Here is a 26,488-nt window from a genome sequence, read left to right on the forward strand (position 1 = left end):
TTGTAGTAGTATTGTATACTCATATCCTTGCATCCTTGCCATGGCCTCATGGCAGCCAGTGCGTAGATCTCCACGCTTTGACTTTGGGCTTGGACCTGTGACTTACTTTGTCCAGTGGGATATTAGTAGATGTGATGCAAGCAGAAGCCTGAGTTTATAGCATCCTGCAGACTAGATCGACAGGTAATATAACCAACATATCAGCCATTGCCACGAGAACATGGTCCAGTTAGCCAGCAGGTCCAAGTAGGATGAGAAACACATAGAGCCAATCCAGACTCTACCTGCAGCCTGGCACCAAGTCCAGCCAAGCCTAGACTAAATCAGCCCTCCCACAAACATGAAAATGAGAATAAAGGATGGCTGTTTTAAGCCATGGAGCTTGGGGGTGATTTGTTACTCAGCATCATTGTCACAAAAGCTGACTGACCCAATCATAAACATCCAGAGAAAATAGACATTTAGAAGAAATTATATATATGTAATATATATGACTATATATATAATTATATATAATGTGTATATTTCTAATATTTCTTCTGGCCCTCAATGGTTCATCTTGTGCGCCTCCTATGAGATGGACATCCTATTTATGGTACCGCTTCACTAAGTTTGCAAGAGTCACATCTGTATTTGTTGATTTGTGCCTTTGATGACATGAATGGGGCGTATACTAGTCATAGAGGGTGACAGTACATCCTGGCTACACTGGAACAGCCTTGGTTGTCTTGCTGTTATTATTAACGACGTCCCTTTTGACTCTTAGAAGTGTCCCATTTGGGATCAAAATTCTTCGGTCACCGCCACCTAATGCCCAGCACCGTGCTGGGTCTAGAAAATGCAGGGAGCTTTAGGAGGAACTAAGAGAGATGTGTCCTTGGAGGGTGTCGGGACCAGAAGGCAGTGCTTCCTGAAGCAGCGATGCCTGGGTGAGCCTTCTGAGGCAGAGCTGGAAAAGGTGCGCAGGCACAAGACTCATGGGGGCAAAGGCATGGATTTGTCAGATTGTGCATGGCAGTGAAGCCAAGAATTTAGGAGAGGAGAGAGGTGGTGTTGGAGCCATAGGTGGTAGCCTCTTTGGCCATACTAAGTTTGGCTTCTTCCTTAAAAGCTATAGAAAGTCCTAAGGGGGGTTAGCAGAAAAGGGGCAAGATCAGATTTGCATTTTTTAATTTTTTTATTGCTTTTTAGGGCTGCACCCACGGCATGTGGAAGTTCCCAGGCTAGGGAGCCAATTGGAGCTACAGCTGCCGGCCTACACCACAGCCACAGCAATGCCAGATCTGTGCCACACCTGCGACCTATGCCACAGCTCACGGCAACACTAGATCCCCCACCCACTGAGCGAGGCCAGGGATTGAACCCACATCCCCAGGGGATACTAGTCAGATTTGTTTCTACTGAGCCATGACGGAAACTCTCTCTTGCAGCAGTCTTGGTGAGAGAGGATGAAGGCTTGAATGAAGACACAGTGGGGAGAGAGAGAGGCAGGGGCAGGAGGTAAAGCCTCTGTGGCATGGGGGCAGGCTAGATGAAGAGAGGTGGAGGGCAGATCATCTTGGCCACCAACATTAACATCTCCTTGGGTATAGGAAGAGTGGCTCCGATCGTTTCCTATGGTTCCACACAGTGATCTGAATTTACCACCTGACCTGTACAGGACTCGACAGATATGCCCATAAGAAAGCAAGAGGCAGTGTTATTTAGTGGGTGACTAAGTAGTATCATTAGGTGACTAATGCCTCACCCAGTCCTCTCATCCAACCCAGAAGGTCACTGCCAAAAGTTCAAGTGTGTGCCCCTGACCTCCTGGGTCTCACAGGGGCATGTGTGGCACCTCCAGAGACTGGCCGAAAGGGCCGGAGAATGAGCACACCAAGAATGGCCCTCCACGCTGGGCTATGTCCAGCCTCTCAGAGCTTCCCTGCAGGATGGAGCTCCCGTTGCCCGGAGCAGAAACCCACTTAGGCGCGTGTCCTTATCTGCTTTCTTCCCTTCTATGTTTCACTTCTCAGCATGCTTCCTGAAATCATCTCCCAAATAAATGTTTTGAACCCAAATGTCTGCTTTTGGAGAAAGCAACACTAAGCCCGTGGTTAAGAGCGTAGACACTGGAGTCAGACTTCCTGAATTTGAATGCGAGTTTTACCTCTCGTTATCCATAGGTCTTGAAGCAACTTCACTCTCCACGTCTTGTGCCTCACTCTCCCTGTCGATAAAAATGCAAACAATAATAGTGCCCTTCTGACAAATATCATGATGCCACTTATATGTGGAATCTTTAAAAAAAAAAAAACGATACAAATGAACTTATTTACAAAACAGAAACAGACTCACACACATAGACAACAATCTTATGGTTACCAAAGGGGAAGAGGGGGAGGGATAAATTCGGAATTGGGGAGTATCAGATTCACACTGCTGTGTATATCAGCTAAGGTTGACACAATACCTTGAGGTTCTCGATATGTAAAATTATCATCTCATTTTCTCACAATCACCATGTGAAATAGGTAATGTCATCACTTTACAGAAAGGAAACTTAAGTTCAGAGAAGTTAGGTGACTGGCCCAAAGTCACACAGCAGATAAATTCCAGAGTCTATATATAAATGTAGGTCAGAGTCTGAAGGCGGGCTCCTTGCACTGTGCCCATGACCTATGAAGTGTCTAAATAAATGTGGGAAGAGTTAGGGCCCCACGAGTAGCCAGAAATGGAGGACATCAGTGCAGAATGAAGTCAATGGGAACAACTTTGGGATGCTAAGATTGGGGCTACACGCTGAGGGATAAGAGGGATTTGGAAAGCCAAAGAGCAGAGAGCAGGCATTGCGGTGAGAGACCTGTATTTGCAAACTGGAAGGGAGGAAGCTCAGAGTCCCTACTTACTCCGTGACGAAATGGCACCCACTGCACTGAAGAGATCTGTGCAAAGGCCCTCCAGCTGGTTAAAGGAAGAACTTGGATTAGACCGCAGGGTTCCTGACCCCAGATCCTTTCTTGCTTGCCCCTGGCTCTTGGGTAGTAAATAGACTAGAACCAAGCTTCCAAGAAAGTATCAGGTCATCATCTCTTCCCTGGGATTTGGGGATTCCCGTTCACAGATTGGTCCCATCCCCTCCCGCGGTGCCATTCATGACACCGGGGGGACCTATCTCCCACTCGTGAGGCATGGGCTTTGGACGGGATCAAACCCAGGTTTGGATCTGACACCAGCATTCACTTGCCATGCAGCCTTGAATAAATTCTCATCCTCTTGAATGTCTGTGCTGCCATCTGTAGAGGAGGATGAAAGAGCGAGCTTCATCGGATGGCTGCTGGAGTCAAGCGAGGCGTTACGGTGAGGGTTCCATTGTGCCCGAGCAATCAGAGGACCACTAGGTGAAAGACTAAGCCAGGGAGAAAAGGGGACAATTGTCATATGAACTAGGTAACCCACTTGATATAAGTACGAAGTACATAGCACAGCACAGCGCAAACACAGGGGCCACCTCTCGCCCTGTGAGGGAGACTTCCTGGGAACCCCTTTCTCGGACAAGGAAACGGAGGCACAGGGTTTGGGGATGATTTGCACGAGGTGCCACAGGGGATTAGTAATGGGATCGATCTTCAAACTGGGCCTCTCCCGCCTGAGCCTGTGTCCTTTCTATTGTGTGGATGCGGAAAATGAAAAGTAGGGCCGACTAACAGACAAGTGCGGGGGCCAAAGCAGGCTGCTGAGACTGTGCAGCCAGAAGCACAGGTCATATGAGGTGCCTGGGGAACAGGGCTTCGGGAAATGACAAAGAAGAGATCCAAGGAGAAAGGGAGGTCACAGGCATTGGGCAGAGAAGAAAATTAGGGGTGTGTGTGTGTGTGTGTGTGTGTGTGTGTGTGAGTGAGCGAGAGAGAGGGAAACTGTGGGTATCATCTGCTGGGTTTCCTGGGAAGTGAACTTGGAGACTGAGTTTAGCAGGCAGGATGTTTGTTACGGAGAGATCTTGGGGTCAGCATCTGGGGGAGGGAAGGAAGGAAGCAGGAGTGGGCAGACGGAGCTGGCAAGCTGCCGCGAAGTGAGCCTGATGACAGCCTTGGTCAAGTCCATGGGGAGCTAAGGAGCTAGAATGGTCCTTCAGAGATAGGTTGAGAAGGCCAAAATTTCTAATTTTCTATCAATCCATCACTGGATATGGGCCACCCAGCAAGGGGTGTGGCTTCCTGCAAGGTGCTCTCTGCCACTGAGGCCAGCTCTGAAGGGACAGCAGGTGTCCACAGCTGGAGGGTGTCCACTTCCACTGGCGGCACTCCCAGCAGCCGGACACCAAGTCCTTCCAGGATGAGGGAGCTGGGTGGCTTGTCGGTACATCCACTGAACTGTGTATGTGTGAGAGGGTCTGGGTGTATGAGGTTTGTGTGTGTGTTCTCTGCCCTCGCAGTGGGGTTTGGGTTCCTGCACTGAATTGCCATGAGAGCCCGTGGCCCTCCAGCTTCGTTTTTGGTGCCAGTCGGGGAAGGGTCTGGATGGCAGGGCAGCTGTGAACACCAAGGCTGCCCACAGAGGAGCCGCCAGACAGAGGCCCACAGCCACCCATTGGCAGCTGGCAAAGCAGGGACTCGAGTCGGGGCCTGAGAGCCAACCGTGCGGGGCTGCCAAGATGCAGGGATGTGAGAAGACGTCTTGCCAAAGAGCGACTCAGGCATGTGAAACCCTGAGAAGACAGAGAGAAGATGCGAGAACGACAGAGACGCACACACAGACATAGACAATGCGGCATGGGGAGAAACTTCGGGAGAGGCAGAGTCACAGAGAGAAAGGGATGAGAGACATGAATCAGAAAAGATCAAAGAGAGAGACACAGACAGAGAACACACAGAAAGGGACCAAAACCCAGGTGAAGAGAGATGCGGAGAAAGCAAATAGAGAACACAGAGAGCAAAGACAGACACCCAGAGCAGAGACGGTGGTGACAACGCCAGGGCTCCTTCCCCTCTCTCGGATGAGGGGTGGGCCAGGTGGTGGCTTAGCTCCCTGACAGCCCTCATTCCATACATTTAGAGGCTTCTGGTCTTGGCAAGGGTGGGCGGTTTGGCCACACCCGCAGCGTTCCTAAGTTCCCGCGCCAGTGAAGGAACGCACGCCGCAGCAGCAACCTGAGCTGCTGCAGTGACAACTGCTGGATGCTTAACCCACTGTACCACCAGGGAACTCCAAGAGGCTTCTGGGTTTTTTGTTCATTTGTTTGTTTTTGTTTTTATTATAGTTGATTTACAATGTTCTGTCAATTTTTGCTGCACATCAAAGTGACCCAGTCATACATACATATACACTCCTTTTCTCATATTTTGGAGGCTTCTGTTTTTCATGCAGACCTCCGGCAAATTTAATCTCCATATCTGCAGCATGAGAAAGATATTCCCACATAGGAGCTGATGGGAAATTTGAGAGAAAGCGCAGAGCCGCTGGGTTAAGGAGTCATGGCACATTGGAGCCAAATGGATCTCGGAGATCCTGGTGCCATCCGACTCCTTGGTGTTATAAATGAGACAATCAGAAAGAACTCAACCGACCTGCCTTTTTTTTTTTCTGATTTAAAAGAGATGATTGGCTAGCAGTTGCTTAAAAAATATTGTGAATTATAAAATGTGTAGTGTTGCGTTTTTAAAAATGTAGTGTTAGTGTGTCCTCCTCAGTTACTGACATCCACCGTAGACTGTACATTTCTCCTCCCCTCCTCGAGAGCATTGCCTTCTTTGTGGCGTTCCCTCCCACACTGACTTGGGCATCGGCTATGTGACTGGCTTTGGCCAATGGGACATTAGCAGTCTTGTAAAGCAAGCAAAAGCTTCATGGCTGCTTGCACATCAGGGCTTGCCCTCTTTTGCATTCCCTCTCAGAACCTAGCTGCCGTGCTGGGAGAAGCCCAGACCATCTGGAAGAGGCCACATGGAGGAGAACGGAAGCTCTGGACCACAGCCCTGGCGGAGCTCCGCAGCCGGCCGCCATCAGCACCAACGTGGCAGCCACGTCAGGGAGCCATCTTGAAAGTGGACCTTCCAGCCCCAGCCGAGCCACCCCAGTTGACACCCCATGAGGTGGAGGTGAGTCTTCCCCGCCCGGCTCTGCTCTAATTGCGGACTCGTGAGCCAAGGAGTCATTGCTGTTGTTTCCAGCCACTAATGGTCAGGGCGGTTGGTTACCCAGCAGTAGATAGCTGAAATGCCTCATTCACGCTCAGAAGAGCTGGCTCCCACTCGCTGCAGCTGACAGAACTCCTGATGGGGTCTCCTTACTGCCTCACACGGTTTCATCAGGGATTCAACTGAGTGCCTTCAACCCTATTCAGGTGGGGCAAAGGACCTGCTAAATGGCTTTCAAATTGCACCTTCGCCGCGATGGGTGGGTTGGTTCTCTGTGTACGCATCCTTTAAGATATACGTTTGTTTTCTTTCCCAAGGTAAATATCTATTTGCATAGGCAAATAAGGATGGTTGAGATAGGAAGAGCTGATTTAGGGAACGGTTCTGTAGTTTGCTTGCTTATCAGGTGCTTACGGGGTTTGAATGCATCAAGGTCCCAAACCTAAAGGTTAATGTTTTGACACTAAGAATCCATCAGTCAGGAGGTGAGAATTGGGGGGGGGGGGGCGCAGTTTGATTAATTATTAGTCTGACTCTTAATTCGAATCAATGAAAATGCCAACATGACGGAGGTGTTTGGACTGAATGATAATTAGCAAGGCTGACACGTGCCTGAATGAAGAATAGGAGGACAGAGTCCACTGGCCAGGGATGGGCTAAGGAGGCACGCCTGAGGCTGGACAGGAAGGAAAAGTAAGAGTTGTAGCGGGAGCTCTCCAGCCTTGACCAGAATCATCAGGGGAGGCTGGCGGAGAGGCGGTCCATGGAGCAGGGCAGGGTGAGCTGGCCTTCTGTGGGCCGGCTGTGAGGGATGCGGTCTCTGGAGCATCCTCAGTGTTGCTGAGCAAATACGGCTTCTGTCTGAATTCGTGGCTTCACGTGCCAATTGTTGCCCTTTGAGCAATGGGCCAAGTTATGGATGCTTCCATGTATCAAGATACAGCCTCGCTGGGGAGCCCAGGATGTCCCCTTGGCCCTTGGATACCACCTGTCCTAAAGAGCCTCTTTAGTTGGCAGATGGGTGAACTGAAGCTCAGAGACTAGAGGGGCTTTGGTCAAAGTCACACAGCTGATGAGGCACCGGACACCTAGATCGTCTAAATCCTCCCCCAAGATGTCTTCCCCCAGTATTTGAAAGGTCCTTGTAAATTAATTATCCTGATGTATTTTCACCCTCTGACTGGGAGCAGGGCACTGAGCAGTTAAGTGCTTCCCTGGTGGGAAAGAGGACAGGATGGTTTGAGAGAGATGGATGTTGGTCTCTTGGTTAACACGGGACTCAGCGATAGCTGGAAGGGATAGCTGGCTAATTGCTGGAATTTGCAGGTTCTTTTGCTCGAAAATGGCTTGTCTAAAATTCCACTGGAAAGTCATTTCTTTGGATTAAGCACTTCTATGGTCCTTTACAAAAATATAAATACCCCGAAAGAGAATCCAGTAATTAACTCACATCAGAGTATGAATTCACATAGTTAAGCCATTGACTCATCTCACGGACATGACTCCATCACCTCCTTTGCTCCAGACCCCGGGGCCCTGAGGTGGAGTCCTTGCTTTGAGAAGCTCACCGTATCACAGGGGAGACAGACGTATGCTGGCCGTACAGAATCTGCCCTTTGCTAAGCATCTGCTCACTTCCAGCCACTGCATAAAGAAAAACCCAGTTTTAGGGGTTCCCATTGTGGCTCAGCAATAACCAACCTGACAAATATCCATGAGGATGCGGGTTTTATCCCTGGCCTTGCTCAGTGAGTTAAGGATCTGGTGTGGCCGTGAGCTGTGGTATAGGTCACAAATGCAGCTCGGATCTGGTGTTGCTGTGGCTGTGGCATGGGCCAGAAGCTGTAGCTTGAGTTTGACCCCTAGCCTGGGAACTTGCATATGCCACAGATGTGGCCCTTAAAATTAAAAAAGAAAAGAAAAGAAAAGAAGCCCAGTTTTAGCCAAGCCCACGCCGCTTCACAGTGTTGCCTCCGGGTAGAGAAATGTGGTACCTTCAGAAGGTTCCGTAGCTAGTGAGCGGGGAAGCTAGAACGTGGACTCAGATCCATCTGATTGCCAAGGCTGAACATTCCCCATCCCCTCCCACCAAGGTCTGTGCCTCGCAGAGACAGGCACAGGATATGATGGGAGGAGAGTGAGAGTGGCAGGTGTAATTGCTTGGGCTTCGAGGCCATCGAGGCTGGTAAGGGGTGAGGGAGTAGGGAGAGGGTACCAGGCACCATTGGTGGGAGGGCATTATAGACAGAGGGAAGAGCCTGGGCGAAGGCACAGAAGGATGAAAGGATTGTCTGCTCTCGGGAAACTACAAGCAGTTTGTCACGACTGAAGCCAAGGGTGTGAGGGCAATCTGCCCGGGAAACGAAGCAAGGCAGGCAGGGCCAGCTCTCCCCGGGTGCTACTAACAAAATCTGGATTTTATCCTGAGCTTGTGGGAAATCTTTGGCAAATGTTAAGCAGAAGAGTGTTTGAAAAGACATAGCTCGAAAGTCCAGGACTCCTCGAGCAAAATGCTTTCGAACGCAGGCCCTGGTACCATCTTATTTCACAACTCCATACGCAGTTGCCTTGTCCTCCTTCTCCCTGCAGTCTAAGCTCTCTGAGGTGACGTCAGCACCATCCATGTCTTCTTGTCTTTTGCTTTTTAGGGCCACACCCGGGGCATATGGAGGTTCCCAGGCTAGGGGTCGAATCAGAGCTGCAGCTGCCGGCCTAGGCCACAGCCACAGCAACACCAGATCCAAGCTGCATTTGTGACCTATACCACAGCTCATGGCCACGCCGGATCGTGAACCCACTGAGCAAGGCCAGGGATCAAACCCGCGTCCTCATGGATGCTCGTCAGATTCGTTTCCGCTGCGCCACGGTGATGAAAACTCCAGTACCATGTCTTCTTGATCACTGCTGTGACTGTGGGAAGTGGGAGCGTCTGGTGTATAGTAGATGCTGATGGGACACTGTTGGTTGCTCTTCAAAATCCATTCTTCCTTTCCTCCTTGGACCCATAGGCACCCAGGTAGAATTGCTCCTCTGGCCTCCGTTGCAGCTAGATGTGGTCATGCAATTAAGTCACTGCCAGTGGAATGAAAGCAGATGATGGGTCCCTGACCAGGCTTTGACCTTGCACATGAGAGCAACACCCTAGTGGGTGGAAGGGCACAGAGCAAAGGCTTTTGGGTTTCTGAAGAACCACATGGAACTGAGCTGCCCTCCATATCTGGACTGCTGACCTTAGAGCTATTACATGAGAGGCGAGTGAATTCCTCTGGTCTGTAAGCTACTGGGCTAGGGGTCCTTTTTCTTACAGCATCTGAGCCCTTACCTTAATTAATGCAACGCTCAATAAACATTCATTATACGAATAAATGAAATACAATTGCCCTGTAAACAACATGGGTGTTAGGGGCTCTGACCTCCACGCAGTAGAAAATCTACAGAGAACTTTACAGTTCGCCCTTTGTATCTGCGGTTCCACATCTGCAGATTCGACCAACCGTGGATCGTGTGGTACCATAGTCTGCATTTTGGGGGGAAAAAAAATCCGAGTATAAGTGGACCTGCCTGGTTCAAACCCATGTTGTGCAAGGATCAGCTGTGTATATAGCTGCAAATGTTATAGAAATTTCTATTATTTCTCTATTAAGACCACACCTTGAGGAGCTCTCACTGTGGCGCAATAGGATCAGCAGCGTCTCTAGCGCTGGGACATGGGTTGGATCACTGGCCCAGCACAGTGGGTTAAGGATCTGGTGTTACCATGGCTGTGCCTTAGTTCTCGGCTGTGGCTCAGATCTGAACCCTGGCGTAGGAGCTCCATAGGCCTGGGGGCAGCCAAAAAAAAAAAAAAAAAAGACCACACCTTGGGTGCAGGGACCCTATCTCTATTTAACACCCCCAAAGCACCGAGGTTGGTGCCAGACTCTGGTTGAATTGAATTAAAGAGAACAAACTCTGTGCTGACTACATGAGTCTCATTAGACCAGCCAGTTGAGCAGTCTGCTCTGCCAGGAGGGAAGAGGATGATCCCTCTAGATTGGTAATAGAGAGTTTAGGAAGTGTTTGAGGCTCTTTAGAGGAAGAGTTACTAAGAGGGAAAAAAGTCAAGGTGGCGCGACTAAGGTGAAAACCTCGTGGGTGACACTAGGGAATTTGCAGAATTACGGCTGGCAGAGTTCAAGCATCTGCACAGCGGCTGAAAAGTCACAGGGGAGAAAGGGAACCCCTCTCTGTGGAGAGAAGCATCGTGCATCAAATTTAACAACGCTGCCACACACACACACACACAAAACCCTGTTCTGCTGAGAACTCGTTAGTTACATCGGATGTGACATATGGGTGGGTAATATAGTCTGGAGCCTAGATTTCTTTAATTAACCAATAGCAATCAGGAGTGAGGGCAATTCCAGGGGAATGGTAATTGTCTGGAAGTTCTGGATGCCTGCGGGCTGAGCCTCAGGCCAGAAACCCAGCCAGCTCCGTCCCCCACCCCCCTGCAAAGCACGCAGAGCCAAGGTCATGACTGCCATTTTAAACAGGGTCCTTTTTTTTTTTTCAAAAAAGGTTGAGATCACAGCTGATTGTTGTGGGCGAGGATTTCCTCTGTGATGTGTCCAGCCTTGGGAGAATGTGCGAGTTCTAGGAGGCATCCCGCAGTGCCACTGTAGGGAACAAACAGCCTGCTGAGGCTCTACGGACCAAATTCTGCAGGTGCTGGGTGACCAGCCAGCCACAGGGGGTGGGTGCAGTCCCACTGGGAGTTCTTTGGTTCAACAAGTACTTACTGTTTAACTTGTATATACCAGGCTTCAGGCCGGGACTAATGTTTATTAAACCCTTTTAAACATTTGAGAATAAATGCAAAACAAAACGTTTAATGTGGTGATAGCATCCACCGTGCTTGTAAATGCTTCGTGAGTAGAGATGGCATTGTTTTCGTCCTGGTATATCCGACAGGACCTACCTCATGCTCTACAGGGAATCGGAGCTCAGTAAATGTCAAACCGAATTTAATCTCATAGCCCATGCCACCTAGCCCGCTAATGGGCTGCTTTAAAAAGTATTTTGAGATCAGCTTGAATAAACTAAAAACGTCGCATGAATTTTTGCCCCGTAAACTGGTGCTTTTAAAATAAATGAGGGAAGGGTGTTTTCCCTCGTGAAAGTTGTTGAAACGGTTCCCTTACACTCGTGCTCACATTCGCCGTTGGCTTGGCAGGCTCTTTCCCCACCCGCCATCCACCCCGATAATGCAGAAGTAAACAAACATCTGCTGGGGGCCCCTCTCTGGATCATCACAAATTCCAAATAAGAACAGTCTGAATTAATAAGGTTTTTTATTTACTGTCCTAAGTGAAGTTGAAAGATAAACAGCTCTCTTTGTCTGGGCCAGAGGACACGGAGCTCAGAATATTCCCAGGCTTAAGTCAGGACACTTAACCTCCCCGAGGAGTTCTGCTGCCCGAGAGGAAAACAAGAAGGTGGTTCTGGGTGCCTGAACTTCCAAAGAGAGCTCCAGGCCTTAACTTGAACTGGGAAGGCAGTCGCCTCTTTGTGCTCATCCCAGGTTGTGCTTTCTGGAAGCAGAGGGGGAGTCTCGGGGGCAAGACGTTTGTTCAGAGCTCAACACCTGTGGGAGAGGGGAGGAAGCAGGGGCAAGGGGGAGAGGGCAGGCAAAGAGGGTCCAGCTGCCACGGGCCCTAAGACTCTGCCCACCCGGTAGGGTGCTCTGGCCAAGGATTGCCCCATTGCCGTAGGAAGTCTCATGTTGGACAGAAATGGCTGGCCCTTTACAATCCCCCGCTGCTCTGTTGCAGGACGTGGCCGCCCCAGGGAAAGGCATGACCTCAGGCCAGACAGCTCTCAGCAGCTGAGATGCTCCCTGAAAGAGCTGACAGCTAGAGGCTGTGTGCCGACCACGCTCCTCGCAGCTGGGCAGCGAGCCCTTCCTTGCCGCGGGATCTGGGCAGAGGCGCAGGCCTGCCTATCACAGGGCCAGAGGCAAGAGCGCTTCTCAGTGCTGCCCAGGGCTTCCTGGCTGCCTGCCCCCACTCAGCCTGCCTTCTCCGGCAGCCCTCGAGCTCCAGGCAGAACTACAGAGAAGCTGATTGCTTGTGCCCACAGGGTCTCTTCCTCCTCTCAGCCTTTTGCAGACCCTTCTCCTTCCTCCTTCTCTCCTTTAGACATGCTATCCATTTAAAAATATTGTCAAACACCAGTTCACCACTCTAGGTGCTATGTATTAGCAGAGATAAACACAGATTGGCCCCTGCTCTCAAAGAGCTTGCATTGCAGAGGAGCAAATGCTATTGAGCTCTCAGCAGAATTCATTGTTCGATTACCCATCTGATATGTCTATGAGAGAGGCTCCGTGGGGTGCTAAAAATGTGCTGGATACTAACTTGTTAAAATGCCCCAAAATAGGAGTTCCTGCCGTGGGGCCGTGGGTTAAGAATCCAACTGCAGTGGCTCAGGTTGTTGTGGAGGTACAGGTTCAATCCCCAGCCCGGCACAGTGGGTTAAAGATCCCGTGTTGCGGCAGCTGCAGCTCGGATTCAGTCCCCGGCCCGGGAACTTCCAAGTGCCGGAGTGAGGCCAGAAAAACAGTGCTCCCAAATAATCAGTTTATTCGATGTTTGCTATGTGCCCAGCACAGTTCTAAGAAGGCTGCCTAGGCTAGCATCTGTTTCTCACAGCGAGCCCAGGGGGTAGCTTTGACTACCACCCCCATGTTGAGGCTCGGAGAGATGAAGTAACCTACTCACCATCACTCAGCTAGTAAGTGGTGGAGAAGGTTTTGAACCCATAGAGTCTGGCTTCCCAATTCATTGTCTTAACCTTTACGCTCACTGTCTCTCCCAGTTATTTGTACAGATAACAGCCTATTGTTATATGAAAACAAGTCACTTGTCATATGAAAGTCATATTCAGTGGAAGGAGACTGTGACATTAGAAGACAGAGAGAAATACAGACAGCAGAGCTGACCAAGGACCCCACCCCCACCCCCGTCCTAAGCAATCACTGTGGAGGCACCCACACCACTTACGTGGTTCTCCCTCTCTCACATATGCACAGAGCCTCGGTTTAATTTATTTAAGTAAAACGCGTTTGTCTTCTGATTCTACCGCGTTGACACAAGGCCCTTGTGTTAGGTGTGGAAGGTTGGAGAAGACTCTCAAGAATGTAGGTCTTTTCTTGGAGAAACTCAGTTTAGATGAAACTGGCCTAAGAAACCATAACTTGAGCAACCCTGGGGTAACCTAGTAGTGAACACAAGCTGGCATCTGGCTCTGCATATACAAAGATATTGAATTTTATAGAAGGCCAAAGACCGTGGTTCTTTTCAGGGAAGGAGTTAGGAAGAGGTGAGTTTCCATCTGGCTCATGAAAGAAAAAGAGTGAAGGGGATGCTTCAGGTAAGGGAACCACATGATCAAAGACATAGGGATTAAAAATGATTCTAGTATATTGGAGCACAACTGATCTATCAGTTGGGATTGGGTTAGGTTGTAAGAAAGAAAATATCCAAGTAGCAATAGCTTAAGTAAATAGGGGTGATTTTCATATAACAAGAAGTCTACAAGTTGGCAGTTGCTGCTATTGACTCAGCCATTCAGATATGTCACAGGTGACATTTCTGCCACTTTTTTAGCCTTTTTCTCATGCTGGTCCCCAAACGGCTGCTTGGCTCCAGCCATCACACCTGTATCTACAGCCAAGATAGAAGAAAGAGGGAAAATAATGCCAGCTATTTTAGTTTGGGTAGCTCCAAAAATCAGAACCCAAAACAAAGACTTGGGTGCACGTAGTTTATTTGGCAACCGATTCCTGGCAGCAGAAGAGGAAGACTGGAGAGCAAGAGAGGAGAAGGGGAAAAAAGACAACTGAAGATGTGTTAAGGAGTTTGCCGCCTCGAACAACGGGGGCTCGGTTCCACGTGGACCTCCAGAGAAGTGCCTCCCAGAATTGTATCCCTGAAGGACAGAGGTACCCGTCCACCCCTGAAGATGGCTGGAGCATCTCCCCACCAGGGGTTGACCCCAAGGGCGTGAACCGCGCACCTCCATGCTTTACCTGTGTGCAGGTCCAGTGAGCTTACGCAGCATCAGAGAAGCCCCGAAGCAGAGAGCGGGCAGGTGCATGGGGCACACTTGAAGTTGGATGCTGTCCGTGTGAAGTGAGTCCAAACTGTCCACTGCAGCTGTAGCTGACATCGGAGAGCATGCGACACGGGGCACCACAGCCATCTGCCACCCCAGCAGACCTCCCTATGTCTTGATAGCCAGAACTGCATCACTCGGCCACTGCCAGCTGAAAGAGATGCTGGGAAGTGAGCATTTTAACTCATCCAGCCTCTAGGATGGAGGCGACGGGGCGGGGGTGGGGGAGACTGTATGATTTCAGATCCTCAAAGGACATGCCAGATTAGACTGTCTACTGGGAATGCATCATGTTATACACGAGAAAAGAACTGAGTCCTGGGCGGAGGGAGTTACTTGCCTGGTCAGGTCTGGTGGCTGTGGTAGAGCTGGGGTTTGAACCAAGCACCCCAGCTCCGGAGATCTTTCTACTCCCTCCGCAATAACTCTCTTAGGCTGCAGAAGAATGTCTGGCCTGGAAAGCTGTTTGTCAAAAAGAAAAGAAAAGAAAAAGAAAAAGAAAAAAGCTCCTGCATAACTCAGGTGGGGTCTGTTGTCACAGGACCTGGAAAACTAAGCCCAGGCCCTTGGACTTGTTCCGAGGGCCAATGGGAAGCCATGGTAGAACTGTAAACAGGAGCGTGGCAATTTGAGTTGCTGGTAGGTAGATATTATATAAATATAAGGGGTTATTTCTCTGTTGATGATGGCTGCTGATTCGGCCAAGGGGAAATGGAGTTCTGGACAGGCTCGTACCTCCAGCAGTGACGGCAGGTGCTGTGGCGGGGAGGTGCCGGCCGCTGTCTGACATCCTCAAAAGGCCTCTGCTCTCCCGAGAACGGCTTGATGCTTATTGCTAATAACAAGGCTGGCAGCCGGCTGCAGCTTTCACTCAAAATTCTCCAGCTTTCAGTAATCAAAGCCAGGCCTGGGTCGTTCCTTGGCCCTAGACTGCAAAAGGAATTTCCTTTATTTTTGAACATGGAGAGAATAAAAAGAAGTACAAGTTGTTTTATAAGACAAGTGGGGCAGCAATTTGAAATAGGCATTTAGGCATCTCTTAGGGATTAACATCAGGACTCATTTAAGGGCTGGGAGTGTTAATAAGGATGAGATGTATTTATTTTTCCCTGGGTTCTTTTTAGGAATCCCTGGGCAACGTTCTGGAATTGATCTACACTGGTTCAGATTTCACACATCCCCCCATTTTCCATGCTGATTTTCCCACCCCTCTTTTGATGGAGTTGCGCCTCCTTTTAACTTGGAGAAAATGCCTTATCCAGGGCGCACGACTGGGCATAATTGGTACCCAGAAACACTGTTCATTGGGTTGAGGCAGCTCAGCAAACAAAATGGCCTTCTTTTACCCAGGGAATCTGGTTTGAAAATTGGACATTAAGTTACACTTCTAATTGAAATGAATTTGATGGTTTCAGAACAGTCCCCAGTGCTCCCAGCCCACATCATAAAAACCACCATAGGCAAGTTGGCACCGTTCAGCCTTGGCTCGAATAGACTAGGGAGTAAAAGAAGATGTAAACTGAATTTGTGGTTGTTTTTATCTTCAAATAGACAGGCTGGGGGGAGCTTTCAGAGGAGAATTCTTGGGTCAGATGACATAATTTTCCTGACAGTCTGGGAGGCAGTGGGGTAGAGTAGGAAGGCACGAGGTTAAGAGCCAGTTATTGATGTTCTGTTCTTCGGTAAATCATCACATCTTCCCATGCCTCAGTTTCCTCTTATGCCCAGTGGGGGTAACAGCATCACCGTGGCTCATGGATTGGTGTTGGGCCCAAGCGATGACAGCTGAGTGGTTTGCCAGATGGGCCGAGGCAGCCCCTAGAACCCAGGGCCCCCGATGGATGGACCAGTAAGGACGTTGCATTCCACCGGCTGGCCCCCCAAAGACAGGCTGCTTGGCCTCCTATGAAACTTGGCTGTAAGTTAGATGAGCTCAAAGCAAAGACCAAGACAAGGACAGTACTCAAGGATGGACAGCGACTTCCACTGCCCGTGGGCCCCGAGCCGCCTCATTGTCCACCCCAGCTCTTTATTCGTCTCAGGCACGTCCACTTAAGCAGCACCATATATGTATTCTGCACCGACTCTGGAAGATGCCAGCCCTTTAATGCACGTTCTATGCCAGGCCCCCTGCTAGGAGATTGGCGGTTACCAAGTAGAATCCTCTCTACAACCAGGTCAGGTAGATTTTCATATTCCCACTTTACAGATAAGAAGAGTGAGACACAACAAGGTTGCATGGCTGAGCCAAGGTCACACAGCTAGTCTATGACTGAGCAGATATTATACATGCCAAAACCTGTCTTCCCACTCTACTGTATTTTCAAGCACTGTTCTGAGGGGAAAAGGTAAAAATAAATAAGACCCGGTATCAGCTTTTAAGAAGGTCATAGTTCAGTCACAGAGGTAACTACATACACAGAAATACACGTGTACAAGCAGAGAAAGGGTCTGAGAGGAAGTAAATACAATTACTTTTAGGGAGTAGAAATGGAGAGAGAGGAGAGGAAGGGGGTGTATTAGTCAGCTTTTGCTGCCATAACAAATAATCCCAAACCTTAATGACTTAAAACATATCTGCGGGTTGACTGTGGATTGGCTGATCTGGTCTGGACTCCACTGGGAAGCTCTGCTTTGGGCTGAGTTCACATCTATAGTTCAAGGGCCAGCTGAAGGGTGGCCATTTCCTGGGGGAAGCTCTTCTAATAGTGATGGTAGTGACACAGGAGGGAAAGCACAACCACATGAGCACATTTCGGGGTGCTTCCTGCTTCATTTCTGCAAACATCTCATTGGCCAAAGCAGGTCACATGGCCAAGCCCCAGAGTGAAGGGGTGGAGCAAAGGGTAGGGAGGGATACAGAAGGCATGAAGGATTTGGTCCAATAATCTACTCCCAGAGAACTTCAGTTTTTACAGTAAAATGTCTGCATTACTAATGTTTAAATGATAAGCATGTATTTTTTTTTTAATTTAAAACCTCAATTTAAAAACCACAACACAGAAACCATTCCAGGAGGATTAGAATGGACATTCCCTGAAGGACATAGCCCAAAGTGACATTTCCTCATCCCATTTCCTATAACCAACCCAATGAAAACACAAATTCACACACGCACACTGCAATCTAGTGATTGTTGTAGCATAAGTATGTCCCCCATGCTATGAAAGCCCACATGAGAAGCATTTTTCATTCCAACACCTAGGTGTTGGAAACAAGGAGAGGACAAAACTGATCAGATCACTGCCAGCAGGTAGCTCAAAAGTCTAGCAAAGAAAATAGACTCTAAGCAAGTACAATGGGGATGAAATATTGAAGGAGGGATGGAGAAACAAGAGGAGAACCTCATTTAGATTGGGGTTCTGGCAGAGACTCCTAGGGGTTTGTGCCCTAATGTATTTTTCTTTATTAATAGTCAAAACTCCAAATTTTAACCAATGCTGTGGCTACCTGGGATAAAGACAACATTTCCCAGGCTTCCTTATACCTAGCTATGACTGCTAAGTTTTGACCAATAGATATAAGTGAAAATGGTATACACAGCTTCTAGGAAGTGCCTTTAAGGGGAGGAGGCATATCCTTTTTTACTTCCTCCTATGGGAATATGAATGTGATAACTGGAGCCACAGCAGCCATCTTGGATCATAGAGTGACCTCGAGAGGTGACCACTCAAGATGAAACGAGACAGAAGGAGACTGGCTTGAATGCCTGAGGTCATTTTATCATTTGGTTGCCGGATCAGTATGTCTGTCTGAAAGCCCTTCTTGAAGAAGAAGGGCAAAATCCACCCTGCACTGCCTACCTCTGGGCCTTTGTGTGAGTGAGAAGTACATCTCTATCTTGCGGATTTGGGGACTGTTGGGTGTGCAGGGTCTGGAGTCAGAGTGGTCTGGTCATGAGATCCACATTTGGAAGTCCTCACACGCTGAAGGGATTGGAAACCCTGGGAGCTGGTGAGGAGGTATAGGGGACAGTCCCCTCCCCTCCAGGCTATCTACTATGACGTCTCACTTCTCTGCTCTTAAGCGCTTCCAAACCTTCTTTCCTTCTGAGATGTCTTCTCAGGTGGAAAGGACAGAATGTCCTTCTCAGGGCTTGCCCTGCCCTGCTCTTTCTGCCTTCGGGATTTCAGGATCCTTACATTTCCCCAGCCCCATCCTTAACCTTGATCTTCAACCCAAGTACCCTTGTCTGATAAGTCTTTCCAGTCATCACTGTGCTCCCCAGAACTTTATAGACAAGATTGCCCCTGGGCCGGGGATGGGCGGCTGCAGAGCAGGAAGGCCCACCTGCCCCAGGGCGGCCCAGGGACTTGGAAGCCTCCCCTTCCACCTGCCTAGCTCTCAAACACTGCCCATAAAACCCTCTGACTGCTCCTATCTTGACTGCACATCGCAGATATGCAGTGAAAGTGTGTTGAACATATGAGGTCATTTTATCATTTGGTTGCCCAATCAGCATGTCTGCCTGAAAGCCCATCTCTTTGATATTAGCTTTCAGCAGAGGTGCAAACAAGCTGGCCATTATTTTCCAGGTAAGTACTTGTCAAGGGAAACTTCCTCCTGGAGGAATAGCTTGCCACCGGCTGAAAAGCGTGGGTAGGGAGGCCCATCTTCGTTGACTGTGTCAAAGGGGATGATGGTCCCCACAGCACACGCCTCGCGATTCAGTTCATCTGAGGAGCAAGCACGAGTCCTCACCCAGCAGCACTTTTGGCTTCACAGAGACACGACGGGCTCGTAAGCCATTACCCCATCCCAGGCTGGGTCTTCTTTGTCTCGTGGAGTCATCCCAGTTCCTCTCGGTTTTGTCTTCCATGTGACATTTTGCAGCAAAGCATGCAATGCCCGTGGGCCTTGGGAACTGGCCTTGGCTTACAGCTTACAGACAATAGGCACCGTGCTGGATATCATGTATCTAGCCCCGCACTCCACTCCACCCCACCCAGGCCAGGTTTACTTGCGGGGAATTTCCTTTCCCTTATTGTGTTACGTGGGCAGTGGAGCTAATCAAGGGGCTTGCCCGCCCCCTGTGGAAGCCAAGGAGTCCTCCCCTTCACTGCTCTAATCCAACAAAGGGCAGTCAGGTGCCCTGATATTCTGGGAGGATCTTTTTTTAATTTTATTAGAGTATAGTAGGTTTACAATGTTGTGTCAATTTCTGCTGTACAGCAAAGCGACCCAGTCATACATAGATATACATTCCCTTTCTTATATTGTCTTCCATCCTGGTCCATCCCAAGAGACTGGACATAGTTCCCTGTGCTGTACAGCAGGACCTCCTTGCTTATCCATTCTAAATGCAATAGTTTGATCTACCAACCCCGAACTCCCCATCCCTCCCAGGCCCTCCCCCTCCCCCTTGGCAACCACAAGTCTGTTCTCTGTGTCCAGGAGTCTGTCTGTTTTGTAGATAGGTCCATTTGTGCTATATTTTAGATTCCTCACATAAGTGATAGCATATGGTATTTGTCTTTCTCTTTGATTTACTTCACTTAGTATGGGAATATCTGGGTTCATTCATGTTGCTGCAAATGGCATTATTTCATTCTTTTTTGTAGCTGAGTAGTATTCCTTTCTATTTATCTATCTATCTCACATCTTCTTAATCCATTCCTCTGCCAATGGACATTTAGATGGTTTCCATGCCTTGGCTATTGTGAATAGTGCTGCTATGAACATACATGTGCATGTGTGTTTTTTTGTTTGTTTTTCTGTCTTTTTGCCATTTCTTTCTGTCTTTGCCATTTCCGCGACATATGGAGGTTCCCAGGCTAGGGGTCCAATCGGAGCTGTAGCCACCAGCCTACGCCAGAGCCACAGCAACACGGGATCCAAGCCGCGACTGCAACCTACACCACAGCTCACGGCAATGCCAGATCCCTAAACCACTGAGCATGGCCAGGGATCGAACCCGCAACCTCATGGTTCCTAGCCGGATTCGTTAACCACTGAGCCACGACGGGAACTCCAGCATGTGTGTTTTTGAATTAGAGTTTTGTCTGGATATATGTCCAGGAGTGGGATTGCTGGATCATAGGGTAGTTCTGTCTATAGTTTTCTGAGGAAGCTCTGGGAGGCTCTTGAATGGTGAGCAGGGTGGCACAAAGCCAGAAGAGGGCTTGGAGGAGACTCATTCGCCCCAGAAGTGGTGCCTGTTCCCAACCTCTAGACTGCCTGCTGCCCTCCTCGGTTCCTGACTGGGTTTCCTACCTTCCCTTGTTGCTCTAAACTCCCCAAAGCCTCCCATCACGTTCCCTTCTGCCCAAGGTAGCCAGGAGTCCATTTCTGTCACCTGTGACCAGGAGATTTCGAATGGATACAGGCAGTTTCTGAAAGGGGCACGATGTTATCATTAATATCCAGCATCGCTGAAGAGGGAGGATTAATTAGTGTGAACCCTCTTACTTCACCTATCTTTGGGGCGGTCCACAGAGGATTTCTCCCTGAGCCACTAATGAATTTTGCAACTGTCACAAAACAATGCAAATAAGTGAGACCCACATCTGCTGAAAGCCATCATGAGGTCAAACTGTGTGTAAATAAATGCTTGCATCAAGGAGAGGGTAAATCCTAAGGTGAGGAGTGACAGGGCTTTGTTTGCATAAACCCAGCAAGGTATTATGGGTAGGATATTAATTAAATCATGCTCCCGGGCCTCACGGAGGCCCTGCTCAACGTCTTCAGCTTGTTGACAAACCGAACGCAAGGCCCCGGGAGAGAGCACTAACATTTTGATGAACAGGGTTTGTTGGGGGTGATGTTGCCTAACTAGCATTCTAATATCGTTTTCGACGCTTTGCCTGAGCAACGGGAAAAGAATGTTCAGATAAAAGAGAGGGGCACATATCCAATGTCCAGAAGATGACACTTCCATGGACTTTTGGTCTACTGCAGTCACTGCCCCACCCTGCCCCAGGCCTCCCTGTGCTTCCCAGGCCCAGCGTGCCTCCCAGGGCTCACGTAGCTGGGAGAACATCTCCGAAGACTGTTGAAACTGCCCCAGGTAGAAATGAAGTTCGAATGAGTCTGATAGTCTGCCTAAGACTGTCCTTCCGCCTGTCCTCTTGTTCTTCCTCCCTTTTTGAAGAAATTAGCCCGATGGTAGTCGCCATCAGAAAAGGTAAAGGGCTTTCCACGGAAAGAGCTTTTATTTTAAGGGTGACATAAAAGAACCCCTCTCAGCTGGAGGAGAAGGCTGGTCAATGAAAGACTCTCTGGGACCGCCAGGTGTGCCTCCTCTCTGAAGGATGCTGACCGTGGATGTTCCAGCTCCTTGTAATTGACCGATGACCCCAGTCCACCCATCCTAACTATTCCCGTCTTCATTTGCACTACATGGCCTCTTTCAGCTCCAAATTTCATGCTTCGTTTGAGGATTATAAAGGCCCTTTTATGTGAGACTATGCAGACAAATATGAACTAATTAATGATCCCACTAGCCCCCTGGGAGTGAGCAATCCTCCTATGACCCACCAACCTCCCCAGCATTCCCTGACTTAGGCTGGTGTCCAGTATCGGGGGGGGGGGAGGGGTCCTTGCTTTGCCCCCCTCCCTTGCCTCACCACCCCCAGCCAGCAACTTTCAACCCTGTTGCCTCCACAATACATTAAGAATCTGCCCACTTCACATGCTCTCTGCTCCCTGGCTGGTTGCTTGCCTTGACTATAAAGTCAGGCCCCCCACTTCTTCTCTTGCCCCTCCAATTGATTACCCAATTCTCTACCCAGCAGGTAGAGGGAGATTTCTAAGCCCTAAATCTGGAAAAGTCACTTCTTTTGTTTAAAGGCCTGCAGTGAACCTCTCAGTGCAGACCCATCTGTTCGACCCTCATCCTCACCCAACACTGTGGCTCCTCAAACACACCAAGATCTCTACTGCCTCAAAACCCTTGAAAATGTTCCCTCGCCAATATTTGGACCGGGAAGTGTCCAGTTGTGGCAGATCTCCACCACAAGCTTAAGTCTAAAGGATGATTCTAAGCCTCTGAGTTTAAGGGTTGTTTGTTACACAGCATTATTATGGCAACAGCTAACTGATGTCACATCCATTATCCTTTCTCCTAAAAAGAGTCCATGGATTCTATTTTAGAGATTGCACCTCCCCCAGTCTCCATCGCCATGACTCTGTTGGGGATGATGCCACCGCCGACCCCAGACACGGCACATCAGAGCATTCCACCCCTCTGAGCGGAGGGACTGGCTCAGACTCAGTATGTGACCCAAGCCAGGTCAATGAGACAGAATCCTGAAAACTTCCTAGAAATAGTTAGAAAGAAAAAAAGTTTCCAACAGAGTTTCCGAGCTCCTAAAGTGGGAAGACTGCAGCTGCCAGCAGAAAGACAGAGACTGCCTGAGAGTCAGAGGGAAACAGCTGAAGGGAAAGGCACAGAAATCTGGTGATGTTGAGTGCCCGGATCCAGCTCTTCCTGATGATCTACCCCTGTACTTCCCAGTTTCACGAACCTATGCATTCTTTGTTCTTAAGCCACTTTGACATGGTTTTCAAGTCACTCGTGAATTCATAACTTCTAACCTATACCAGTTCCTGCTTGCATCTAGCATAGCCCTGACATCATAACGCCATCTTCAGTCATGGATACCCTGACCAGGTCCTTGCCTGAATTGTCTCCTTATAGTCCTTCTCAGTCTGTAGCCTTATCTTTAGGGCCAGCCCTGTCCCTTCCTTCTTTGTAGAACTCAAATGAGGTGACAGCTCCTTTCAGAAAACAGGAGTGGTATTCCAGGGTCCCTGCCACTTCATAGTTCTCCCACAAGCATCCAGGCAAGGAGAAGGCTGGCGAGGCAAATGGCCTGATTTAGACCTGGCCAGGAAGAAACAAGCCAACAAACAAAAATGGGGCAGGTACTGTGTCCCACTGCTCTGAAAATCTGTTGTTGCAAGATCTAGAGAAAGCGTTCAAGTCCCAAGATGCATCATGGGATAAGGTGGGCAATGTATGGAACTGCTGAATGATCTGTTTGCAGACAATGATGGCTGTCTTTAGGTGAGCCTGAGGCCAGCTGTCTCATAACCCCTGTTTTCCAGCAAGTCCTCTGGCTCCTATTGTTAATCAAGCAAAGCTAATCTCTTTATCAAGTAAAAGATGTGATGAAAAACCAACAGGCCAGCATTTTCAGCCAGATAAGTAAATGAATGAGGGACTCAAATTAAAAAAAAGTAAACAAATAAATAAATACAATCAAGTGACTGTTTTCCCTTCAGAGAAGTCAACAATGGAAGCTCTGTACTTACTGTGATGGTGTTGCCACTGCTCTAGGCATTTCTAGGATAACTACTTTGAAAGGCAACAGTTGGGAGTTCCCGTTGTAGCTCAGCAGTAATGAACCCTACTAGTATCCATGAGGATGCAGGTTCAATCCCTGGCCTCCCTCAGTGGGTCAAGGATCCTGTGTTGCTGTGGCTGTGGTATAGGCCAGCAGCTGAAGCTCCAATTTGACCCCTAGCCTGGGAACTTCCGTATGCTGCTCGTGTGGCCCTAAGTTGAGCTTATAAGGTGTGGTATTATTAGCTTGAGATTTTTTTAAAAAAAACCTTCCTTTTCATCCTTCCCTCTCTTAGTATCGGAAGACTGTTGATACCTGGTCTTTGTAACAGAGTAATTCATGTTGGTAGGTGTCACGTAAGCCACCGGAGATTGCTTTGTACCTTCTAGACAGAAACCGTGGCTGTGCCTTGATGGAGTGTAGGTATTTCATTTGCGAGGTGAGCTCAGGAAGCAGGGGTGAGAAAGAGAGAGCTGCCAGGGAAGGAGGAAATAGCTCAAGAAGAATGGATTACGGAGGTCTGTAATGTAGGAAATTGGGGGCTGGAGTCCACCAGGACCTCTAAGACACGTTGGATGCCTCCTAGAATTATCTGCTGTGAACACAGAAGGCCAGAGTTTTATCCTCCAGGAGTTGAGTTGAGCCATTGCCCTCAGTAGAGTTATCTCCCCCACACTTCTGGGCTTTGCTTCCAGGCTGAGCAGATCCCCAGGCCTCCATGAAGGCCTCGAGGCAGAGAAAAAGGAGAGATGCATGCTATGTGTTTGAGACGAGACACGATTGCAGGGTGAATGTGAACTCACACAGACCGTTCCATCACTGCCGGGGCCAAGGTCAGAGATGCTCCAAGGAAATGGCGCTTGGGGCACCGAAGTCACCTGCTAGGGTGTGTAAAGAGCCTGATCCTTTACGACTATTCAGATGGCCAGTGTTAGGTGAATTCCTCAAGTGCTGAGGAAGATGCAGGGAGAGGGCTGCTCCCAGGCATGGCTGGTGGGTGTGTAAACTGAGGCTGCGTTTTTGAAAAGGAATCTGATTTGTCTTGGCGAGAAACTCATAGACTTCAATTTGATTCCTTTTGAAAAGGAATTGATTTGCAATCAATTTGATTTGCATATGCTCTGGGACCACTCTTCCCCCCTGCCCCACCCCGGGTGTAGATAGAGCCCAGAGGAGTCGTCCCAGGCACAGGTCCAGAAGGGCTTCTTCAGAAGGATATGCGCTACTGTGCTGTGGTTGAGGACAACTTGGAGGAGAGTTGGATGCAACTCGGGCGTCCATCCTTAGGGATGGCTAAGAAAAGAAAGGTGGAAGGCTATACTTTCAAGGATCATTTCTGTAGTTCGTTACTAGAGAAGTTTCTCTGAATGAGAAGAAAAGGAAGCTGGGTGGGCGTTAAGCAACACACAAAACCCATAGAGGGGATTTTGTATCGAGCTCAGGAATCTCCCCCACATTTCTGGCCTTTGCGCTCCATGACATTGTGTCGAGTGAAAAAAAGGTAAGAGGAGTTCCCATCATGGCGCAGTGGTTGATGAATCCGAATAGGAACCATGAGATTGTGGGTTCAATCCCTGGCCTCGCCCAGGGGGTTGAGGATCTGGCGTTGCCGTGAGCTGTGGTGTAGGTCGCAGACATGGCTTGGATTCCGAGTTGCTGTGGCTGTGGTGTAGGCCGGCGGCTACAGCTCCGATTCAGCCCCTAACCTGGGAACCTCCATATGCCACAGGAACGGCCCTAGAAAAGGCAAAAAGACCAAAAAAAAAAAAAGTAAGAAAGTCAATGAGATTTATAGATTTTTTTACAATACTAGTCATGTAAACTACAACCCACTCGCAAAACCAGCTATAATGGAAAAAAATAAAAACCATTAAAAGAAAAATAAACCCGTTCAAAATACACATTGCCTATTTCACGTGGCTGTGTGCATATAGAAAGACGTATCCCAAACACATCCCAGAGAGGGGATGCCTGTGGGGGCAGGGAATGAAGGTGAGGCTCAGAGTTGATGGGAGAGAGAATGAGGGACTAAGACACAAGCAGGGTCTTACCTGGTCCCAGGTTCATTAGATACTAGGAACCTAGGAGTGTGGTTAACCACCTCCCTGTATCTGAAAGTCTAAACAGATTTTTTAAAGTAAATATAGGACCTGGAACCCAGTAGGTGTTCAGTAAATAGTCCCTAAGAACATGGCTGAGGGGCAATTGAGTGATTTTCTGCGATTCAAAAGCCTGGCATCTGCTCTAGAAAGTAGAAATGGCTTTCCCCACCCCACACCTCATATCGAGGGTGAGGGGCTTAATATTGGGTCACTGGACTCTCAAGGGAGTCTGTCAATTTAGATGGGAAAAAAAGAGTCACACACTTATTTTCACTCACCTCTGACTGCAGTTTAGCAGTGCACAGTTATATTAGTAGTATCTGTGAGTTTATCGCCAAGAGAAATCGTGGGTATTTTTATATCATGTTATATAGTTGTTGCAGGTATCTTGAACTATGCTCAGCACTACTTGGAAATTACGATCGTTATTAGACCTGCCACTAGATCATATTTAATGCATTAATAAATGTGCATTTATCACATATCTAGGTTTTTTCTATTTTTATAACTGCCTTTCAATATGATTGGTTTCCTTTTTGATTTTTCGGTATTTTATTTTATGTACTTAAAGCTGTTATTCTGAGAAAAGGTCTGCGGGCTTCCCCAGATGGCAAAGGGGCCCCTGGCAGGGCCAAGGGTCAGACCCGTCAATAGGCTTTATTGCTGCCTCTCGAAGACAGAAGAGTCTTGAGAAAATGCACACTTGTGACTTTCCGGTGTCCCGTCGTCACCGGACAAGAATGAGTTCAATGGTGCCCCCAGCACCATGGTGTCAGCCAGCTGGTTGCTGCCTCTCCGGCCTGCAGGACAGGGAAGGAGAGAGCAA

The 26,488-nt window shown here is 48.8% G+C and overlaps 1 pseudogene; it reads left to right on the forward strand.

Moving 5' to 3' along the window:
* The first annotated feature begins 24,871 nt into the window (after positions 1 to 24,871).
* Positions 24,872 to 24,961, forward strand: LOC125119027 (uncharacterized; annotated as a pseudogene).
* The last annotated feature ends 1,527 nt before the right edge of the window (positions 24,962 to 26,488 follow it).

This window comes from Phacochoerus africanus, chromosome X (assembly GCF_016906955.1).
Source record: "Phacochoerus africanus isolate WHEZ1 chromosome X, ROS_Pafr_v1, whole genome shotgun sequence".
NCBI classification, from domain to species: Eukaryota; Metazoa; Chordata; class Mammalia; order Artiodactyla; family Suidae; genus Phacochoerus; species Phacochoerus africanus.